A 6,476-nucleotide genomic window follows, 5' to 3' on the forward strand; every position below is an offset into this window, starting at 1 on the left:
GTGAAGGAGGGAGAGGTGAGGAGTGAAAAGGTCATACTGGCTGATCCTATTAGAGTGTCTCACCTTCTCCTACTGCGCAGAGCCAGAGAAGACCTGACACAGGCCGAGCCAAGCCTGCAGTATCGTATTAACACACAACACTGGGGGGGTTCTTGTTAGGGCAAACTACCTTATTTTTCCCTCTGATATTTCTTATGTTGCTTTTGCACATGTACTGTACATATGGGTGTTTGTGTGTTTCAGGTTCATGCATATTTACTAAATAAAGCAATAAGATGGATGTGAGGGTTTTTTTGCTCCATAAAGATCTATACATTTTTTTTGGGGATGTTTATCTTTTCCTTTTTCTTGTAACATAAAGCATTGTTTGACCTCTTGAGGCCTTTAAATGTTATTCAAATTAAACTCAACAAATCAGTCTTTGCTGGCTTGAAATACTCACAGCTCATAGAAATACGCAACCTTGAAAATGAGCCATGACTTGACTTACTCTGGTTTTAAAGCGTCTCAAGCCAAAAATGTTTCTGAGTCAGTAGCTTATATTATTGCATGGATCATTGCAGATTAATTAAGCAGAGTTTAAGATGCATTTGTGGCAAATTAAAGACATGAACTGCTCAATAGTGCCTTGAAATCCAAAAATTGTCCTTACATCTCAGAGTTGTTTTAAAAATAACAGTAACAAGGTTGGCCCATTTGAAGAAGTGATCTTTAAAGTAAATCAATGTTGTGAAATAATATGTTACTGCAACCACAAACAACTGTGGACAAGTAAGACTATGTATAGATTTAAACTGTAGAATGTAAATTAAATAAGAATTAGTGTTGGAAAAAAGATATATATATATGGAAAGCAGAACAGTAAACATTTGTGTATTGAATATTTGTATATCAGGTACGTAGCCTATAAGTAATTGTATGTGTGCAATTAGATGTGCTGTATGCATATGTTTCTTTTCTTTCCATTGGTTTGTACACATTTTTGTGATTTGCTAGAGAAAAAGTAAATTTTAGAATATAGTTACAGCAAAATCATTTCAATATGTATAATAAAATGTATATATGAATGGAGATGTGTATATTCAAACAAAATCAAATACAGCATGATACAATAGAATTTTCCATGCTTTTTTAAAACATTGTATTAACGTGTATTAGTTCATATTGGAATTAGCACATATATGCAGCAGGGCTCTGACCCCTGTCCTCTTCCATCCTGGTTCCCACATAGTGAACCAGAGTGGTGGGCGTTCACAGCCACAGCTGAGGCAGGGGTTATTAAACTAGTCTGGGCCATGTGGAAAAGACATAGAGCTTTAAATGCCCTCACTGGAGATAACATGAGCGCCATGCAGATAGATCACATGGGAGCCCTCCGTTTACTGGGGATGCCAGCTGCACTGAGACACCGCGGCGAGCTTTGTCACCTTGTAAAGGAAAGAGGAGAGACAGGGAAGCGTGGGGAAGTCAATGAGTGGAACTACAGTGTGTTTTTTGTTGCACACCAGAGGCAGAGGGAGCAGACAGAGGAACATGGGGTCTGAAATTGCACGGTGCTTAATAAAAACGCGGAGGAGGCTAGTAGGAGACGCATGAAGTAGCTCAAACAAGCATCAGGTGTCTCTGGGATTTCAAAAGGAAATTTCATGCTGTAAAACTGTATTTTATGGTTCTCAGCTAAGAGAGATTGTGAAATACAAGCCTATGATTGTTGACATTAGATATTATTTAGTTCTTTTTTTTGCAATATAGATGCAAATGAGCTATCACTGTACACTTTAGTATAAAGGAAATGGCAAATTACTAATTCAACAAAGCTACAGGTAAGTATTGTAAAAAAACAACTTTGTATTACTGAGAAGTGATTAGATCTAATCAAGTGAAGATAAGGCAAGTAAATAGATCACGAAACATGAATACAACATAATTATTAAATGATTATGGTGATTACACGCCCACCAGGGTTTGTGTGCGTGTCTTCATTATCACGCAGATTAATCAACGCCACAGGCTGAGGCAGCAGACTGGAAGATTCAGAGCAAGACAGACCACACAGCATTTTAATCTTAAAAGTGTGTACTTATATATTTAAAAAAACATAGAAATAGATAAAGATGCTGAAAAAAAAATAGTCATTAAACAAACAATGACCTAATATGTATTTGCCACAACACAGTGTCAAATAGTAGTTTTGATGTAGGAAATTCAGTATTTAATTGATAGAGTTTGCCAACAAATCTGTTTGTAAAGCAGTTACTGGTGTTTGGATGATGAGCTTTTATTCAACGTGATGAAATGATCACAAATACTGTAGGTCACACTGAAGCTGGCACAGGCACACACACACAACTCACATCTGTAATGCTATATGGATGCAATGTACTGTATTTCAGTACAGATTTGGTTCCCAATGCGTGATTTTTAAGTCAAAAGAGGTGGAGTTGAAATATAGATCACATTTTGGGTAACTGTACATCATTGTTTTTGAACTGCATCTGTTTTTCAAATTTTTGACATGGATCAGAGAAACAAACAGTTACTCTGGTATTAGTTGTGTCTCCATTATACAGCGCAGATGAATCAGTGTCACGGGCCCAGACAGTGGGAGAAATATGATGGATGAAAAATGTCTGCATGGTAACCATGGTACACAAGGGAAGAGAGAGAAAGACTGAGCCACCGTGTCTTTGATGTAGTCATGAAGGAGTGTGTGTGTGTCTTACTGATGCAGAGAAGAAGGAAGAGACAGTGAGAGAAAGACGGTGCGTGTGTCTATTCAAGTGTGTGTGTGTGAGTATGTCTTTCTGTGATGACAGAACAAACGACCTCTTCTGTCATGCATGGCCTTGAAAAGTCTCCATGGATTTAGGGCTTCATCAGCTGGGTGGGGGGGGTCAGTTCTTGGGCTGTCCTTGGAGCTGCCTGTTTGTCTCTTTCCACACCACCGACTAGCCAAACAGAAGGGTCCTCCGCCTCTCCCATGGGTCAGGTCCCTCTCAACCTCCAGCAAGCTTTGATCTGACGGACAGAAGAAGGGGGTCTGAGAGGGCTTTGGGAACTTTAAGCTCTGTGTATGTGTGTGATGGGGTAGCAGACAGAAAGGCAGGGGGATGGTCAGGGCCAGGTGGGGTCAAAGGCTGGTGGCTAGTTGACTGTCCTGTTTGTTGACTACAGAAAAGTTCATAAAGATGCGTAGAGTTTAAAAGCTGCTCTATTCAAATGTATGGCTTTTTTCAAATATCAAGGGATCAAATGACTGTATAATGTTAAAGGTGTCACTTGCAGTGAAGAACCCACATAGAAGTATTGCCCCACTCTGCAGTTTTTAGCTCTGGGAAGTATTATAGCATCTTTCAGCTCACGGATTTGCTTTTCTGGCCTTCAACTTCACTGTTTTGGTTCACTCATCACTCTCAAAGTTTAGCGTCTAGGCAGCACAGCAGCTGTTTTTAGCTTTAAAAACCCGCTGTACTTTACCTGCTTGGCACTACACAGGTGCTCAGGGTCTTTTCAGGTTAATTTAATTATTCAGTAAACACATTCATTTGCTGTTTAATTTGCTATTAGTGCCACTGATAAGTTACATTTTTCAAAATATGAAGAAGCAACCTACAGGAAAAGATACCAAGAGCAAGTCTTGTATCACTTTATGATGAGAACAACCTTATTGCTCACCTGTGCGATGAGTTGCATGTCTGTTTGATCACGGTGTGCATGTAGACCTCCACATGTGCCACTCATCTCCAGGCCTTTTCCCCACAGGCAGCCTCTCTGACCACCACACAGCCATCAGCCCTCCACTCACTTCTACCCAGGACAGCCCCCTTTTGAAGGCTGAGTAATTAACGTGCCATCTGATACACCATCCAGCCACAGAGGCTCTCCAGGGACACACACACACACACACACACACACACACAAACCTGTATGCACACTTGCACACTTACACGCACAGGTGATCCATCAAACAGTGTTAACTGGCCGAGTGTCGCTGTCAGCTGTGTCTCGTTGTATGATGTGACCCTGAGGTTAGCCCAAAGAGACCATCATGTGCTTTAATGACAATCCCCTCTTCAGCAATTTGGAATTGGATGCACCATAAAACTAATCCTGAAGATACGATGTCTGATTGAAGGTCTCTAACTATTGCCCTAAAGGGATAGCTTGCATTTTTTCTTTAAAAAGTTTCCACAAATACACAAAAAGACTGAATAGTTACAAAATGATTTGTGATGTGTCTAAGTATACTAGTAAAGATAGTATATTTTTTAATATTATACATAGTCTACTCTTTCTTTCTTTGTCATTACAATGACAAATATAGATAAACAAGATCAAACTATAACTTGAAAGCCAGGTTTAACAAAATACATACTGTAAATATATTAAAATGTGGGTTTTACTCTGGGTGTGTAAGAAACAAAAAAAAACAATTAATCTCCCCCAATACTGACCTGAGTTCTTGTTAGCATATACTTAAAAGACATGCTAATAAAATACATTAGTTTGGCACAAATGCCCTCGTAATTGATAAAAATTGATTTGAATTGTGAAATATGTGGACATGTGTGTGTTTCCCTCCGTCGATGCAACTTTTAACACAGTGGTGTTGTTTCACTGTTTAAGTTATTCGTGCTGCTTTGTAGATTAGACACAAGGGTTCACCTGCGTTACAAATCTCGACCTGAACTCAGCACAAAAGTTCAACAACATTAAAATGAGTAATGGGAGAGAGTACATTTTTAATGTGATCAAGAAGTTTGAGATGGGAAAATGACAGGAAGTGTCGTAACGACGAGGAAGTATTTGTAAAGCAACAAATATCACTGCGGTAACACAAAACATATCTTTCTCTTTTCGATCATGTAAAAGGCCGGCATTATTTGTTGCACCTGTGCAGACGGTGCATTCTTTAAAAAAAAAACAAGATAAGAGACTACATCTCAATGAATGTCTCTCTTCCACTGAGATTTCAAAGAACATCACGTTCTACACAATAACCGTGAAATCACTTTGATTTCGGATGTGGTCATGGAAAGTTCAAGCCTCTTAGAAAAAAGGTTGAAATCGGGATTTAGTTGCTTGGATGTGGCCATCAGAGACCCTTGACAGAATATTTTCTCCGCAAGGTTAAAGGTGATGCAGGGATGTCAAAATAAGACTGATGCCTGGAAAAGATATCCTTCCTGACATTTATTTGGACTTGTAAAACATTTCATACATAGATTGATTGATATGATGGACTCCTGAAAAACAATTTCAACATATTAATATAGAAATATGAAAAATAAAACAACTTGTTTCACAGGTAAGCATCTGGACACAACAAGCCAACAGTAATAAAAAAAGGAAAAACATCACTTAAACTTGTCAAGTTAAACTTGACAAGTTTAAGTAATATTTTTCCTCCCTACAGTTTACTGTAGATGTTGACCATGAAAGCCTGTTTTTTGTCTAAAAGATCACTTTTGATGTGTCCAACACTGCCATGGGCAATGTGTCAGAAAAGAAAAAGTAAAGGACAAGAGAGGAGGAAAAAGAGGGTAAGAAAAAGTTCTAATCCATAGTTGCAGGTGTGTTACACTTCTGTTGCCCCAGCAGAAGTTCACAACAGAGTTGATGACAAAGGGCCAGGCCCCATGCAGCCTATTGTGGCCTGGAGAACAATATGGAGGCTGTGAATGGCTAATCCCTCTGGACCGCTGACAGGTTGGGCCTTTAAGCAACCTGGGGACTCATTTCTCCACTGGGCTGGGCCGCTGTCTGACAGGGATGGGAAAACCCGGGCTTCTTACAGCCACTGAGCCTTCGCCCAGAGCGGAGACTGGGAGCCATTGTGAAGGGAAAATATTATCTCCATTGTCAGGTTGTGACCGTCTTTGTAATGTCAGAAGATGAACTCGGGGAGAATGCGCCACCGGAGGGAGGTTGGAAGAGCGATAGAACCAGATCAGACTGTTCTGTTGACCTCATTAATGCTGCACAGAAACACAAGTGTCCCAATGGAATCTATAAATAACAAAAGTGTTTCTGTTGATATTTTAATTTATTGACTGATATTCAGTTTTTACATTTTTTGATATTTCACACTTCCAGTCAATATTAATGATGTAAGTAGCCCTTTATTAGTTATTATCATCTAGATCAAATTTCTGAAAACAAAAAAGGCCTTCAAAAACAACACCAAAGTTAAAAAAAACGTTCACAAATAACAGGATTTTTTACCTTAATTTACATGTGCAGCCTTACTGTGTTTGCTTGTCTGTGAGAGCATATCTTGGAGCACACCTTACACATCTAGAAAGTCAGACACAATGGGAGAAATATGCAGTGTGTACGTAAAACAAGCCCATTGAAAGAACCTGGTGGTGTTACTCTCTTTGTGAGAGAGACAGAAAGGCGAGGACAAGATAATAAGCCAGGGGGGGGCACCACCCAGACCTTGTAAACAGGCCTGGGATAGCTCCACATGCCCT

This window comes from Etheostoma spectabile, chromosome 22 (genome assembly GCF_008692095.1).
Source record: "Etheostoma spectabile isolate EspeVRDwgs_2016 chromosome 22, UIUC_Espe_1.0, whole genome shotgun sequence".
In the NCBI taxonomy this organism is placed as follows: Eukaryota; Metazoa; Chordata; class Actinopteri; order Perciformes; family Percidae; genus Etheostoma; species Etheostoma spectabile.